Genomic DNA, 18,695 nt, shown 5'->3' with positions numbered 1-18,695 from the left:
CAGAAGAGTCAACATCATACCTGCTTCCATAGTTAGAAGTTAGCCAATCAAACATTTATAACATCCACAGAGGAGCTTGTGCAGACTTCCACAGACCCCATGCTTTTGACTCTAGTCTCTGTGAGGCCATATGCATTTTTTCTTAGTTGATTCAGTGTGCTATGTTCCTCTGGTGTCCTCTGCCCCCTCTTCCTCCTTATAGCCATTCTGGTTCCTTTTCCTTGGGGTTCCCTGAGTAAATCCCAGACTGTTTATACAGCAGAATCCTCTATACTTTGAATGGTTACAGTGAGTACAAGGTGAGAATCATTGGACTGTTTGATTTCCTTCCCTATCCAGCTTTCTAGAGCTTTCCAGATCCACTAGAATGATTTCTCTAGAGACTGACCTCTATGGAAAATAGACGATTAGGGTTCTACTCCTCAGATGTCTGTTATTCTCTGTGGATATTATTGGAGGCCTGATCCCTCATAAACTTTAAACTTTGGGGAAAGAGAACTTACTGAACCCATGAAACGGATGGGGCACTAATGATAAAAGAAGAGGAGGATAGAATGCTGGAGAGGTGAGACGGAAGTGAATGGGGCTTCATCTGTTGACCACCAGGCCCTGGCCAACAGGAATATGGTTCAGAAGCTTCGTGTAATAAAGCCCAAAATGATGTCTCTCTAGAGGAAGCAAAGAAGGCTTCCTGAGTGAGATGATGCTTGAAGCAGAATCTAGTTTCCATATCTAAAAAGAAGGGGAGAAATTCCTTACTTTGAGAAGGAGCTACAAGAAAGGAAGTCACCTCAGAAAAATATTGAACTCTACGTTTAGAGATAGAGTGGAGACCTGGCAAAAAGCATAGTACACACACACACACACACACAAACACACACACACACACACACACAGAGAGAGAGAGAGAGAGAGAGAGAGAGATCTTCAAGAAATAAACAGTAATCTGAAGTATTCGAGATTTGCAAATACAGCGATATTTTGCTGAGGATATTTATAATTTATTCTGCTTTGGGGACAGATGAGATGGTATCACAGAGAGTGTTCGAAGATGAGAGATGAGAGTTAGATTAAGATTGAGGTTGGCATGGCACAATGGAAATTAAGAGATCAGATCAAAGCTGACTAATCATTATGCTGTCTCTACCATTGTAACTTTCACTGTCACCTCGAGGACGTGTAAAAGTTAATACCACTGGGGCTGTGTCATTCTGATATGCTTTGGAGAACAAAAGCACATGAAGCTATTTCAGCATGGTGTGCTGAGAAAGAGCTGAGTCAGCTATATGTCTTGCTGCTCCTGTGGTAGTTGTGATGGTTTGAATTAAAATGGCTCCCAGGGGCTCATAGGGAGCAGCACTATTAGGAGGCATTTGTTGGGGTTGGTGTGACTTTGTTGGTGGGGAATCTTTGAGATTTCAGATGTTCAAGCTAAGCCTAGTGGCTCACACTTTCTGTCCATGCTGCTTGCAGATCCAGATGTAGAGGTCTCAGCTCTTTGCCTGGCAACATGTCTGCCTGCCTGCCATCATGTGTTCTTCTATGATGACGATGGACTAAACCACTGAAGCTGTAAGGCAGCCCTAATGAAATGTTTTACATTATAGGAGTTGCCTTGATCATGGTGTCTCTTCATGGCAATAGAAAACCTAATTAAGGCAGTAATAAACCTTAGTTTGCTAGAAATATTAAAGATTGTGTATATGTGTGTGTGAGAGTGAGTGAGAGAGAGAGAGAGAGAGAGAGAGAGAGAGAGAGAGAGAGAGGAGAGGGGAGGGAGGAGAGAGCAGGGAGAGAGAGGAAAGAGGAGGGAGAAGGGGAGAGGGGGAGGGGGGAGGGGGAGAGGGAAAGGGGGAGGGGGGGAGGAAGGAAGAAGGGAGGGAGAGAAAGAGGGAGGGAGGGAGGGAGCCTAGGCTGATCCTCCTATGTCCATTATCAATTCTGGAATTACAATGTAGATCATCATATCGACTTTTTACCATGCACAGAAGAATCAGGATCTGAGTTCTGAAATTGAAACTCATCTTTCAAATATAAGAGAAGAGAACAAATATCTGAGAGGAAAGACATTGAGGAGAGAGGGGACAGAGCAAGGAGCTTGTGGCCCCGGAAGAAAGAGTTCAGACCATCTAGTGGGGAGAAGACATCTCCAGCAGTTAGTTTTTTTTTTTTTTTAGTGTGTTTACTGTAATATCACATCCATTCTGTCTGCCCTGCTCCAAGCTCAGTAAAGTGGGTCATGTGCCATGTTCATGTGAAAAGTTGGTTGATAAGAAATCATATCAAGGAGGGTGTATTCATATGTAATTGGCACAGAAAAAAGGAAAAATAATAAAACTATATAGGAAGTATTGATAGTTCACTATAAACATTAACCAAGAATAAGCAACCCCAAATTGGAAAATGTTTAGTCATAGTAACAAATTTCACACAGAAGCCGAGATGAACCTGGACATTCTAGTTAATCATTTTAAATCCAAGATCTTATTTTTTTTTTGAGAACGAGATTTGAAACATAAACAGAACCTCAAGAAAATAATCTTGTATTCAACATTGAGAAATAGAGACTATGAGGTGGGTAGGAAATTCAGAGAAAACTAGAGAAACCAAGGAAGCAGACATAGAATGAGTATTATAATTTCTGGTAGCCAGCAAATAAATTGCCAATACATGTATGTGCAGTGGAGGCAATCTGTTAGTTCTTGCTGATGGGCAACAGTGATGTGGAAGCCCATGCAGACTCAAGCTTTACTTACTCTCTGAAATAGTTTTCACAAGTTTAGACTCTGTGGATTAAATTACTCTGATCATTGTTTTCTCTCTAATTCTTTGTCATGGTTCTATGATTATTTATCCAGGAGTTTGTATTTGCCTAACTCAAAATTCTGCTTTCCTACTGGGAATCACACTGCATTTTATATTGAACACAAATATCATTTTCATATAACTGCAGTCACACTCTTTAAATGTAATTTTTCTCATGGGACTTTAGGACTATTTAGTTACCATTTTAATTTTTTCCCTAGTTTTTCATCAAATTTGATAGAATAAGTTTTTCAGACTTATTCTATCAAATGCTTTTATCAAAAAATTAGACACTTTTTATCATTATGAGAAAATATCTTGAGGAAACATCAGGAAGGGATAACGTCATTTGGGTACAGAGTTTGTGCGGTTCTCAAGACCATGGTTATTTGAGTTTTTTGCCTCTAAGCTCATTCATGAGGAGGCAAAGGATTCTTCTCTAATGGTGGCCAAAGAAAGGGAGAGAACTGATTGTACAACCACTCTGGAAATCAGAAAATTGGATATAGTAATACCTGAGGACCCAGCTATACCTCTCCTGGGCATATACCCAAAAGATGCTCCAACATACAACAAAGACACGTGCTCCACTATGTTCATAGCAGCCTTATTTGTAATAGCTAGAAGCTGGAAAGAACCCAGATGCCCTTCAACAGAGTAATGGATACAGAAAATATGGTACATCTACTCTATGGAGTACTACTCAGCTATCAAAAACAATGATTTCATGAAATTCATAGGCAAATGGATGGAACTAGAAAATATCCTGAATGAGATAACCCAACCACAAAAGAACACACATGGTATGTACTCACTGATAAGTGGATATTACCCCAAAACCTCAAATTCTCCAAAATACAATCCATAGACCACACAAAGCTCAAGAAGAAGGACGACCAAAGAGTGATGCTTCAGTCCTTCTTAAAAGGGGAGTCAAAAATACTCATAGGAGAGGATATGTAGACAAAGTAATATATATATATATATATATATATATATATATATATATATATATATATCCACCAAAACTAGACAATACTGATGAAGCAAAGAAGTGCATGCTGGCAGGAGTCTGATATAGCTGTCTCCTGAGAGGCTCAGCCAGAGCATGCCAAATACAGAGGAGAATGCTCGCAGCCAACCATGGAACTGAGAATAGGGTCCCCATTGGAGGAGTTAGAGAAAGGATTGAAGGAGCTTGCAACCCCATTAGAACAACAATACCAACCAACCAGAGCTCCCAGGGACTAAATCACAACCCAAAGAGTACACATGGGCAGACCCATGGCTCCAGCTGCATATGTAGCAGAGGCCTTGTTGGACACAATGGGAGGAGAAGCCCTTGGTCCTGCCAAGGCTGGACCCCCCAGTGTAGGGGAATATCAGGGCAGGGAGGTGTAAGAGGGTGGCTGGTTGGGGAGGAAGAACACCCTCATAGAAGCAGGGGGAGGGGGGATGAGAGAGGTGGTTTATGGATGGGAAACTGGCAAAGGGAATAACATTTGAAATGTAAATAAAAAGATATCCATAAAAAAGAAAGAAAGGGGAGAGAGAGAGAGAGGGAGGGAGGAAGGAAGGATGGAGGGGAGAGAGGGAGGCTAGGAGAAAGGAAGGGAGATACTGAGGGAGGGAGGGGTAGAGGAAGGGAGATCACAAAATATACTCTTCAGAGGCATGCACCTAGTGACCTGAAGATTCCAAATAGTAGCTACCAAAACATAGTCTACACATTGTGAGCTCATTGGTAAATTAAACCACTCATTGATAGATCAGTGTCACTGTGAGTTGAAAATTTCTTGGTTTCTATTAGTTGGGACAGAGCCTTCAGAACATGAAGGATTTGTAAATCACTAAATACTTAGACTTCAGAGGTTACTCCCTGATGGCTGCATAAATGGACCACTTCCCTCTGTTATTCCAGGCTCTTATTTCACTAAGAGCAAACATTACATTACGAAAGCACATTGCTAATAATACCTCTCCTTGGTATTAAAATGTAACCTACAGTGGAACCCCTTGACCATAGCGCTCATGTTCCTGACAAGTTACTCAATATATATTCATTTAATTGACATGTTAACGTGAAGAAACCCAAAGGGAAATTGCTCTCAATGATCATGATTCATAAAGAGAGTCAAAGTCTGGGATACTTCGTATCAAATTCCAATTCATTCAAATTCAAAGTTAGTGACTAAATAGCCAATGTAATTCAAGCACAGATCTGCCTGGTGTCAGGTATCAAGTGCCAATCAGCAATCAGATTAACCCTGTGTCATAAGTAATCAGTCCTTCCTCATATTTAAGCACAGAGATGTCTTTTATAAAACACCTAGTCCAGACTTGTCCCAGCTATGAGAATGAAGTGTCAGGGTAGGGCCATTATGCCTACCTAGTTAAGCAAGTTCTTATAAAATGGTTCCTATTATCTTGAGTGCCAATTTGAGCTAATTTGAGCGTCTGTCATGACAGCCCCTCTCCTCTTGCTGAGCGTCCAGTCTTGAATGGCTCCTTGGTCATTAATAACTGGGCAGTGTGGATCTGCAGGGAGCTCTGACACTTGTACCCATCACTTTAATGAGCCATCTCCTTACAGTAGCACAGACTGAAGGGGAAAAAAGTCATTTTCTGTTAAACCTCTAGTGAAATTTTTTTATGAATATATACAATGTTACATCGGGCTACAGTGAACATACAACACCGTAGAATCTGATGAGGTGCAAAAAGGTATCATGGAAGTTTGGGTGGCTATTGATGAACATATTGTCTTTTCTCTTCCAAGCATGACATCAATACAGTTTTCATGTGTGCTGTAATTAATGGGTTTCAGCAAAAAATTTCCTGAACTTTATATGAACACTTTTAGTTTCCTCTTTAATCATTTAGTTTATATATATACATATATATGTGTATATATATGTGTGTGTGTATCATATACATCATAGTAAATTTGAAATGAATTAATAATGAAAAGCAAGAAAACTAGATTTTTAAATTTCTTCCAGATGAGAGAGATGGCTCAGCATTTAGGACTGTTTGTGTGAGTATGAGGAACAGACATTAGATTCTAGAACCCATTGAAAACCCCACATGGTCCTACGCCAACCTCTGGTTACACTGGGGCATAGCTAAGAGAATGATGGGAGCCTACCTGGAAAACATAGCTTAGGAATAAAAGTTTGTTTGCTTATTTATTTATTACAACATTCAAGTACATCATTATTGCCACCTTTCCTTTTTGTTAATAAGTTAGGTAAAGACACAATTAGCTATTTGACTTGGAATGATGACCATTGGTCCAGACATATGCAATGTAAAGATCCCTAAGGTTGCCTCTTACCAATACTTACCACCCCCTCTTTACCTTCTTTTATTCAGTGTAGGCTAGAAATGTTTCCTGGAAACAACTTAAAATTAATTTGGAAAAGTTTCCTCATGTGCTGTAGAAGTATTTTAATTAAATATATAAAATTCCATATATACATATGTATGTATATATGTCTTTCCACAAATTTCATAGTCAGACTTTGGACGTAAGATACCCATAATACTGTCTGTATCTGCACAGCTCTGCAACAAATGGAATGGGCTAAGGGTAGGGTGCATATGACTCAACACTGAATGGAAATTACTCAAATAATATATGACATATTCTTTTATGTAAGCGTTTTTTAGGAGGGGTTGTTGCTTTTGCTTTTTGTTTTTGTTTTTGTAACCCAATTGTGTGCTTCTTGACTGTGGTAACGTAGATGATGATGCTGTGTGGTAATGTTCAAAGATTAGACACCTCTCTAAAGATGCAAATTTATCATCCTTCAATCCTGGAAAATGATCTCACTGAGTGACAAATCAGATGTCAATAGGGATACCTTCTGACATGATGATCTCTTGAAGGTCTTCTTTGACCCATTATAGTCCTATAAAACCTGACCACAATACTCTCATACCTCCTTCTTCAAAAACCAGCAACCGTCTCTCAAACCTTGCATCATAACCTTCTGATTCCACTCTTCGTCTTCAACATTTAATGATGCTTGTAATTTATTGGGCCCAACAAACTCTCATTATTTTGAACTCTTAGCTATGAGCCTTGAATGGCACTTTTTCTCTTTTAATGTCTCCACATACCCTGGGGATTTTGATATGCACAGCATTGGGATGTCATTGTTTTGTCCACTAGAGACAGAAAACCCATTCTGCTATAGGCACACATATTGTCAACATATAAAGTTATGTGTTCATGGAATCATAACTGAGTAGTAGGCCATTGTGCAAATGTATTACATTTTCTGTATCTATTCTTCTGTTGAGGGACATCTGGGTTGTTTCCAGCTTCTGGCTATTATAAATAATGCTGCCATGTACAGTGGCACTTGTGTCCTTTTTATATGTTGAAGCATCTTTTGGGTATATTCCCAGGAGTGATATATCTGGGCCTTCAGGTAGTACTTTGTCCAGTTTTCTAATTTCACAGATTTCCGGGCCCAGGGCCCCCAGTGGAAGAGCTAGAGGAAAAACTGAAGGAGATAAAGGATATTTCAACTCCATAGGAAGAACAATATCAGTTAACCAGACCACCCAGAGCCCCCAGGGACTAAACCACCAACCAAAGAGTATATATGGAGGGATCCATGGCTCCAGCTACATATGTAGCAGAGGATGGCCTTATCTGGCATCAGTGCTAGGGGAGGCCTTTGGTCCTGTGGAGGCTTGATGCTAGAGCATAGCGGCATGCTAGAATGGTGAGGTAGGATTGGGTGAGTGGGTGGAGGGGCATCCTTATAGAGGCAAAGGGAAGAGGGATGCAATAGGGGGATTGTGGAGAGGAAACTGGGAATGAGGATATCATTTGAAATGTAAATGAATAAAATGATAAATAAAAAAGAAACAAAAAATAATGTGTAAACTCATAAAAACTTATGTGTTCTGAGATGTGATAGTTAAGTATTTTGAATAAGGTCTTTAGCACATAAGAAAGTATAAGCAGATCTACCTCGCTTTTTTGATAATTTGGGTTTATTCTTTTATGTTTTGACCCAGGTATGAGTTAAATTTTTTAACTTGTAGAAAGAAACAGAACCCAAACACTTGTATCCTTTACCAATATTTTTCTGTAATGTTTTTTCTCAATTGTTGATTTTCCCCATGTAAGAAAGAAACAAATGTCAGTGGGTTGCACATTACTTATGCTGGCATACTTTGCTTAATGTTACAGTATCAAGGTAAAGGTGACTTGGCTTGGCTATTATGCAGTTACTATTTTTATATTCATAGCTAATAAGAAACTTGCAGTGAGATGTTTTATATCTATACAATCCAAACACTCATTTTACTTTTCATTTGTAAGGATGACCCCAGCACAGTGAGTGGTTCTCAATTTGTAGGTCGAGACCTCTTTGTAGGGGTCAAAGAACCCTTTCACAGGAGTGGCCTAAGATCATCAGAAAACAGATATTTACATTATACTTTATAACAGTAGCTAAACTGCCATTGGGAAGTAGCGATGAAAACTACTTTATGGTTTTGGGTCACCACAGAATGAGGAACTGTATTCAAGGGTCACAACATTAGGATGGTTGAGGACCACTGTGCTCAGGTTCTGGACCATGCCTTTGGAACATTCTACACCCTCCCTCTTCATGCTGTGGTTTTCACACTATTGTTCACAATGATATTTTCTAGTGATTTCCCCATCACTATCTGGATTTTGATGCTTGACTTTTACCAGAGGGAAGCAGAGGGATTCCCTCCTAGGCTTGTCTCTCCTTGGTTTCATATACGAAAATCCTGCTTCACATCTTTGATTGTTCTTATCAGTTTCCACTCATTCAAATTTGCAGTACAATTCAGAGAATTGTTAATTGTTGCCTTAATTAGGATTTCTTTTTTTTTTTAAAGAATTATTTATTTACTTTTTGTGAGTACACTGTCATTGTCTCCAGACACACCAGAAGAGGGCATCGGATCCATTACAAATGGTTGTGAACCACCATGTGGTTGCTGAGACTTGAACTCAGGACCTCTGGAAGAGCAGTCAGTGCTCTTAACCACTGAGCCATCTCTCCAGCCCCCTTAATTAGGGTTTCTAATGCAGTGAAGAGACTCCATGACTATGGCAACTCTAATAAAGGAAAACATTTCATTGGGGCTGGCTTACAGTTTTACAGGTTCAGTCCATTAACATCATGGCAAGAAACATGGCAGCGTGTGGTCAGGCATGGTGCTTGTATAGCTAAGGGTTCTATATCTTGATCCTTAGGCAGCAGACAGAAACCGTGTGCCACACTGGGTATAACTTGAGCATATATAACCTCAAACCCCACCTCCACAGTGACATACTTCCTTCAACGAGGCCATGCATCCTAATACCGCCAAACCCCATTGTCAAGCATTCAAACACCCGAGTCTATGGATGCTACAACTATTCAACCCACTGTAGCTACAGATCTGCTAGCATAGGTCAACAAAAAAGTAGACAGATATTTTTAGTAACTGTGTACTTTCATTTTGACTTCAAGCTAAGGATAAATATTCAAACACACTAAAATTTATTGTTTAGTAAAACCTCCACCTGGTAGTTAAATGGAACTTCATCCTACTAGCTATGGCTTGACTTAAAGTCAAACCTAAATTATGAAAAGCTACATAAGTTAAAGAAAGAGTTCATATAATAGAAGCCAATGAGGATCATGGTATCTTGTTAAATAAAGCATGGTGCAGATAGAAAGGACCGCTGGCTTGTTTTCCTAGTGACTCATCTCATGCCCAATCAAATTCAAAAAACTTCAGTGAACAGTTTGCAAAAACTTCAGGAGAATTCCATATGATCTGCTGTTCTCTTACCCATTTATAAAGACAATATTTTTCCTGGATTATATATCTTTCAACCAATAACAGGGACAATCTTTTTCTTTACTTGACACAACAGGAAAATGGAAGCTAAATGAAATCTGGGCTGCACTTTCAGCCCACTGAGGGAAGTTGCTTTCACGAGAACATTGATTTGGGATTTGTTATTGTTGATGATGCTTGTAGTGTCTTGTTTCAAATATTTTGCTCTGTGGGTTTGACTTGCCTAGAACTTATATGGCCTGTGGTTGGGCTCAAACTCAGGGTAGTCTTCATGCCTCACTCAGCCATGCCCTGACGTGACAAGTGTGGGTCACCATACTAGAAACCTTTCAAATTTCAAATAGAAAATTTGGTGATACATAGTCTCACAGTGGGCCTACATAATGATCCGGGCTTGACAATCTTCAAGGAAAAGTTTACAAGAAGGGAAAAAATGTCTCCCATGCTGTGTTTCAGTCTACACTCCGTAGCCTGAGCTATCTGTCCTTGGTTTTATAAATAATGTTCTCTGTTTATTGCACGTCCAATGCCATATGCCCGGTGAGAGAGAGACCCAACCGCCTGGTCAGGTGGGCACTCCTGAGGCTGCAGAGCGGAAGAGACCACCAACACTGCTCACCCCTGCCCACATCCCTGGCCCAAGAGGAAACTGTATAAGGCCTCTGGGCTCCCGTGGGGGAGGGCCCAGGAGCGGCAGGACACCTGCCTGAGACACCACCGGAACCTGAAAGAAACAGACCGGATAAACAGTTCTCTGCACCCAAATCCCGTGGGAGGGAGAGCTAAACCTTCAGAGAGGCAGACAAGCCTGGGAAACCAGAAGAGACTGCTCCCTGCACACACATCTCGGATGCCAGAGGAAAAAGCCAAAGACCATCTGGAACCCTGGTGCACTGAAGCTCCCGGAAGGGGCGGCACAGGTCTTGCTGGTTGCTGCCGCTGCAGAGAGCCCCTGGGCAGCACCCCACGAGCGAACTTGAGCCTCGGGACCACAGGTAAGACCAAATTTTCTGCTGCAAGAAAGCTGCCTGGTGAACTCGAGACACAGGCCCACAGGAACAGCTGTAGACCTGTAGAGAGGAAAAACTACACGCCCGAAAGCAGAACACTCTGTCCCCATAACTGACTGAAAGAGAGGAAAACAGGTCTACAGCACTCCTGACACACAGGCTTATAGGACAGTCTAGCCACTGTCAGAAATAGCAGAACAAAGTAACACTAGAGATAATCTGATGGCGAGAGGCAAGCGCAGGAACCCAAGCAACAGAAACCAAGACTACATGGCATCATCGGAGCCCAATTCTCCTACCAAAACAAACATGGAATATCCAAACACACCAGAAAAGCAAGATCTAGTTTCAAAATCATATTTGATCATGATGCTGGAGGACTTCAAGAAAGACATGAACACACTTAGGGAAACACAGGAAAACATTAATAAACAAGTAGAAGCCTACAGAGAGGAATCGCAAAAATCCCTGAAAGAATTCCAGGAAAACACAATCAAACAGTTGAAGGAATTAAAAATGGAAATAGAAGCAATCAAGAAAGAACACATGGAAACAACCCTGGATATAGAAAACCAAAAGAAGAGACAAGGAGCTGTAGATACAAGCTTCACCAACAGAATACAAGAGATGGAAGAGAGAATCTCAGGAGCAGAAGATTCCATAGAAATCATTGACTCAACTGTCAAAGATAATGTAAAGCGGAAAAAGCTACTGGTCCAAAACATACAGGAAATCCAGGACTCAATGAGAAGATCAAACCTAAGGATAATAGGTATAGAAGAGAGTGAAGACTCCCAGCTCAAAGGACCAGTAAATATCTTCAACAAAATCATAGAAGAAAACTTCCCTAACCTAAAAAAAGAGATACCCATAGACATACAAGAAGCCTACAGAACTCCAAATAGATTGGACCAGAAAAGAAACACCTCCCGTCACATAATTGTCAAAACACCAAACGCACAAAATAAAGAAAGAATATTAAAAGCAGTAAGGGAAAAAGGTCAAATAACATATAAAGGCAGACCTATCAGAATCACACCAGACTTCTCGCCAGAAACTATGAAGGCCAGAAGATCCTGGACTGATGTCATACAGACCCTAAGAGAACACAAATGCCAGCCCAGGTTACTGTATCCAGCAAAACTCTCAATTAACATTGATGGAGAAACCAAGATATTCCATGACAAAACCAAATTTACACAATATCTTTCTACAAATCCAGCACTACAAAGGATAATAAATGGTAAAGACCAACATAAGGAGGCAAGCTATACCCTAGAAGAAGCAAGAAACTAATCGTCTTGGCAACAAAACAAAGAGAATGAAAGCACACAAACATAACCTCACATCCAAATATGAATATAAAGGGAAACAATAATCACTATTCCTTAATATCTCTCAATATCAATGGCCTCAACTCCCCAATAAAAAGACATAGATTAACAAAATGGATACGCAACGAGGACCCTGCATTCTGCTGCCTACAGGAAACACACCTCAGAGACAAAGACAGACACTACCTCAGAGTGAAAGGCTGGAAAACAACTTTCCAAGCAAATGGTCAGAAGAAGCAAGCTGGAGTAGCCATTCTAATATCAAATAAAATCAATTTCCAACTAAAAGTCATCAAAAAAGATAAGGAAGGACACTTCATATTCATCAAAGGAAAAATCCACCAAGATGAACTCTCAATCCTAAATATCTATGCCCCAAATACAAGGGCACCTACATACGTAAAAGAAACCTTACTAAAGCTCAAAACACACATTGCACCTCACACAATAATAGTGGGAGATTTCAACACCCCACTCTCATCAATGGACAGATCATGGAAACAGAAATTAAACAGTGATGTCGACAGACTAAGAGAAGTCATGAGCCAAATGGACTTAACGGATATTTATAGAACATTCTATCCTAAAGCAAAAGGATATACCTTCTTCTCAGCTCCTCATGGTACTTTCTCCAAAATTGACCATATAATTGGTCAAAAAACGGGCCTCAACAGGTACAGAAAGACAGAAATAATCCCATGCGTGCTATCGGACCACCATGGCCTAAAACTGGTCTTCAATAACAATAAGGGAAGAATGCCTACATATACGTGGAAATTGAACAATGCTCTACTCAATGATAACCTGGTCAAGGAAGAAATAAAGAAAGAAATTAAAAACTTTTTAGAATTTAATGAAAATGAAGATACAACATACTCAAACTTATGGGACACAATGAGTGCTGTGCTAAGAGGAAAACTCATAGCGCTGAGTGCCTGCAGAAAGAAACAGGAAAGAGCATATGTCAGCAGCTTGACAGCACACCTAAAAGCTCTAGAACAAAAAGAAGCAAATACACCCAGGAGGAGTAGAAGGCAGGAAATAATCAAACTCAGAGCTGAAATCAACCAAGTAGAAACAAAAAGGACCATAGAAAGAATCAACAGAACCAAAAGTTGGTTCTTTGAGAAAATCAACAAGATAGATAAACCCTTAGCCAGACTAACGAGAGGACACAGAGAGTGCGTCCAAATTAACAAAATCAGAAATGAAAAGGGAGACATAACTACAGATTCAGAGGAAATTCAAAAAATCATCAGATCTTACTATAAAAACCTATATTCAACAAAATTTGAAAATCTTCAGGAAATGGACAATTTCCTAGACAGATACCAGGTATCGAAGTTAAATCAGGAACAGATAAACCAGTTAAACAACCCCATAACCCCTAAGGAAATAGAAGCAGTCATTAAAGGTCTCCCAACCAAAAAGAGCCCAGGTCCAGACGGGTTTAGTGCAGAATTCTATCAAACCTTCATAGAAGACCTCATACCAATATTATCCAAACTATTCCACAAAATTGAAACAGATGGAGCACTACCGAATTCCTTCTACGAAGTCACAATTACTCTTATACCTAAACCACACAAAGACACAACAAAGAAAGAGAACTTCAGACCAATTTCCCTTATGAATATCGACGCAAAAATACTCAATAAAATTCTGGCAAACCGAATTCAAGAGCACATCAAAACAATCATCCACCATGATCAAGTAGGCTTCATCCCAGGCATGCAGGGATGGTTTAATATACGGAAAACCATCAACGTGATCCATTATACAAATAAACTGAAAGAACAGAACCACATGATCATTTCATTAGATGCTGAGAAAGCATTTGACAAAATTCAACACCCCTTCATGATAAAAGTCCTGGAAAGAATAGGAATTCAAGGCCCATACCTAAACATAGTAAAAGCCATATACAGCAAACCAGTTGCTAACATTAAACTAAATGGAGAGAAACTTGAAGCAATCCCACTAAAATCAGGGACTAGACAAGGCTGCCCACTCTCTCCCTACTTATTCAATATAGTTCTTGAAGTTCTAGCCAGAGCAATCAGACAACAAAAGGAGATCAAAGGGATACAGATCGGAAAAGAAGAGGTCAAAATATCACTATTTGCAGATGATATGATAGTATATTTAAGTGATCCCAAAAGTTCCACCAGAGAACTACTAAAGCTGATAAACAACTTCAGCAAAGTGGCTGGGTATAAAATTAACTCAAATAAATCAGTTGCCTTCCTCTATACAAAAGAGAAACAAGCCGAGAAAGAAATTAGGGAAACGACACCCTTCATAATAGACCCAAATAATATAAAGTACCTCGGTGTGACTTTAACCAAGCAAGTAAAAGATCTGTACAATAAGAACTTCAAGACACTGAGGAAAGAAATTGAAGAAGACCTCAGAAGATGGAAAGATCTCCCATGCTCATGGATTGGCAGGATTAATATAGTAAAAATGGCCATTTTACCAAAAGCAATCTACAGATTCAATGCAATCCCCATCAAAATACCAATCCAATTCTTCAAAGAGTTAGACAGAACAATTTGCAAATTCATCTGGAATAACAAAAAACCCAGGATAGCTAAAGCTATCCTCAACAATAAAAGGACTTCAGGGGGAATCACTATCCCTGAACTCAAGCAGTATTACAGAGCAATAGTGATAAAAACTGCATGGTATTGGTACAGAGACAGACAGATAGACCAATGGAATAGATTTGAAGACCCAGAAATGAACCCACACACCTATGGTCACTTGATTTTTGACAAAGGAGCCAAAACCATCCAATGGAAAAAAGATAGCATTTTCAGCAAATGGTGCTGGTTCAACTGGAGGGCAACATGTAGAAGAATGCAGATCGATCCATGCTTATCACCCTGTACAAAGCTTAAGTCCAAGTGGATCAAGGACCTCCACATCAAACCAGACACACTCAAACTAATAGAAGAAAAACTAGGGAAACATCTGGAACACATGGGCACTGGAAAAAATTTCCTGAACAAAACACCAATGGCTTATGCTCTAAGATCAAGAATCGACAAATGGGATCTCATAAAACTGCAAAGCTTCTGTAAGGCAAAGGACACTGTGGTTAGGACAAAACGGCAACCAACAGATTGGGAAAAGATCTTTACCAATCCTACAACAGATAGAGGCCTTATATCCAAAATATACAAAGAACTCAAGAAGTTAGACCGCAGGGAAACAAATAACCCTATTAAAAAATGGGGTTCAGAGCTAAACAAAGAATTCACAGCTGAGGAATGCCGAATGGCTGAGAAACACCTAAAGAAATGTTCAACATCTTTAGTCATAAGGGAAATGCAAATCAAAACAACCCTGAGATTTCACCTCACACCAGTGAGAATGGCTAAGATCAAAAACTCAGGTGACAGCAGATGCTGGCGAGGATGTGGAGAAAGAAGAACACTCCTCCATTGTTGGTGGGATTGCAGACTGGTAAAACCATTCTGGAAATCAGTCTGGAGGTTCCTCAGAAAATTGGACATTGAACTGCCTGAGGATCCAGCTATACCTCTGAAGGATTAAAAATTAATAATAAGCCGCCTAGCTACCCAAAAAGAAGAAGTAGGGGCCTAGCTACCCAAAAAGAAGAAGTAGGGTCTGTGAGAACATGAACTTTTCACCCCTCCCTTGCTGTACAATGGTTCCCGGAACATTCTTGCATGAAAAGTTTCCTGGAACAGCCACAATGACCCATAGCCTCCGGCCACAATGCTCCAATGGCCCTGTAAAATGTCACTACCCCTAATCACAATGTCACAAAGTCCTGGGTGTGTTGCCTAGTGTTACACATGACTAGTATATGACCTAACTGTATGGGCAGTTTATGGTTTTGGAATTTCCCTCCTCCCTCCCTCTTGATCCCCCTGGTTTGTGGTTTTTTCCTTTATAAGCTCTGTGAAAATTCAGGTCGGGGTCGAACTCCTCTACTCCCTGTGTGGTGTATGAGTCTCGACCCCAGCATGCTGGCCTGAGCTCTCGTTTCATCTCGCTTACAATAAAGCTTCCTCGTGTGATTGCAGCAGGTTGGTGTCTGTGTCCTACTGGGTGCGCGTCTTTCCCGAGACTTGAGTGGGGGGCTCCCTTCGGGGGTCTTTCATTTGGGGGCTCGTCCGGGATCTGCGCGACCACCCAGGGGTCCTAGACCCACTTGGAGGTAAGATTCTCTGTTTTATCTCAGCGCTGTGTCTGTGTCCGTGTCTGTGTTTTGTCTGGGAATCTGGTGCGATCGCTGTTTCGGTTTTGCGGACGCTCAGTGAGACCGCGCTCCAGGAAGGAGAGCGGGGTGGATAGGGATAGACGTGTCCAGGTATCCACCGTCCGTTCGCCCTGGGAGACGTCCCAGGTGGACACAAGGGGGGACCAGGGACGCCTGGTGAACCCCATCTGATAGGTCCAGAGGAGACTTTACTCCTTGACGACCGGTTTGTTAGGCAAGGTCTGCAACCTGCCGATCAGTTTCAGTGCCTCTGGTCGACACGAAGTCGACGTCGGTTTTGTTTTCTTTTTTCTCTTTTGTTTGTGCTCGTGTGTGTGGTGTGTGTTGTCGAGCTCGACATGGGACAGAAAGTAACGACTCCTTTGACTTTGACTCTGGATCACTGGACTGAAGTAAGGACTAGAGCTCACAATTTTTCAGTAGACGTTAAGAAGGGACCCTGGCAGACTTTTTGTTCATCCGAATGGCCGGACTTTAAGGTAGGATGGCCACCAGAGGGAGCCTTTAACCTGTCTCTTGTTCTCGCTGTTAAGCGCATTATTTTTCAGGAAATAGGAGGACATCCCGACCAGATCCCCTATATCATCGTCTGGCAGGACCTGGTCCAAAATCCCCCACCTTGGGTTAAGCCCTGGACCATGGGGTCCGGAGTGACGGTGGCGGTTGCGGCAGCTAAACCTAAGCAGACCCAACCGTCGGCAGGCCCTTCGACACCTCCGAAGATCTACCCTGAGATCGAGGACCCTTTGTGGACAGAGCCATAGCCTCCCCCTTATCCTCTGCCGCGACCATCTGCACCCCCGGGCCCGGCACCTGTCGAGAGGGACGGGGTGGGGGGGCCTGCGGCGGGGACACGGAGCCGGAGAGGCCGCAGCCCAGAAGGGGATTTCACTGTTGCCCTGCCCCTCCGTGCCTATGTTGGTGGCCCCCCGCCAGGCCCCGATGAACTTGTCCCTTTGCAGTACTGGCCTTTCTCTTCAGCTGACCTATACAACTGGAAAACTAATCACCCTTCTTTTTCAGAAAATCCCTCGGGCTTGACTGGGCTTCTTGAGTCCCTTATGTTTTCCCATCAGCCCACTTGGGATGATTGCCAGCAACTCCTGCAGGCCCTCTTCACCACAGAGGAGAAGGAGAGGATCCTGTTGGAAGCCAGAAAGAATGTCCCCGGACCAGATGGGACCCCCACTAGTCTCCCCAATCTTATAGATGAAACCTTCCCCTTGACCCGCCCAGCCTGGGACTTCAACACTGCGGAAGGTAGGGAGCGTCTCACAGTATACCGCCGGACTCTAGTGGCGGGGCTCAAAGGGGCCGCTCGGCGACCCACTAATTTGGCTAAGGTAAGAGAAGTTCTTCAGGGACCAGCAGAGCCGCCCTCTGTTTTCTTAGAGCGACTGATGGAAGCCTATAGGAGATATACACCGTTTGACCCCTCCTCGGAGGGACAGCAAGCGGCTGTAGCCATGGCTTTCATTGGGCAGTCTGCCTCGGACATTAAAAGAAAGCTGCAGAGGCTAGAGGGGCTCCAGGACTACACTTTGCGAGATCTAGTAAAAGAAGCAGAGAAGGTGTATCATAAGAGGGAAACAGAGGAAGAGAAACAAGAGAGAGAAAAGAAAGAGGCAGAAGAGAGGGAGAACCGGCGTGATCGCCGGCAGGAGAGGAACTTAACTAAGATTTTGGCCGCAGTAGTAGGTGACAAAAGGATAGAGAAGGGACAGTCAGGGTACCTGGGCAACGGAGCAAGAAGACCTCCGGGAGGAAAAAGACTGCAGCTCGAAAATGATCAATGTGCATACTGCAAAGAAAAAGGACATTGGGCCAGAAACTGTCCTAAAAAGAAACAAAGAGGACCTAAGGTACTGGCCTTTGAAGAGAACTAGGGAAGTCGGGGCTCGACTCCCCTCCCCGAGCCTAGGGTAACTCTTTCTGTGGAGGGGACTCCTGTTGATTTCTTGGTAGACACAGGAGCAGAACATTCAGTTTTGACCAAGCCACTGGGACAATTGGGGCAAAAGAAGACTATGGTGATGGGAGCCACTGGTAGTAAACTTTACCCCTGGACCACTAAACGAGTTTTAGATATAGGGAAAAGCCAAGTGACTCATTCTTTTCTTGTGATTCCTGAATGCCCCACGCCCCTGCTGGGAAGAGACTTATTAACCAAACTTAAGGCTCAAGTACAGTTCACCTCAAAAGGGCCGAAAGTAACCTGGGAAGAGGCCCCTGTTGCATGTTTGGTTTTAAGTTTAGAAGAAGAATACCGCCTCCATGAGCAGAATCCCAAACAGTTACTAGCCCCCGAGTGGCTGTCTGCTTTTTCCGAAGTCTGGGCGGAGCAGACAGGGATGGGGTTAGCCAAGCAAGTACCGCCAGTAGTAGTAGAATTAAAAGCCGATGCCTCTCCAGTCTCAGTCAAACAATATCCTATGAGTAGGG

Source organism: Rattus norvegicus, chromosome 20, assembly GCF_021556685.1.
Source record: "Rattus norvegicus strain SHRSP/BbbUtx chromosome 20, alternate assembly SHRSP_T2T, whole genome shotgun sequence".
Lineage (NCBI taxonomy): Eukaryota > Metazoa > Chordata > Mammalia > Rodentia > Muridae > Rattus > Rattus norvegicus.
Note: the sequence above shows the minus strand (reverse complement) of the source record.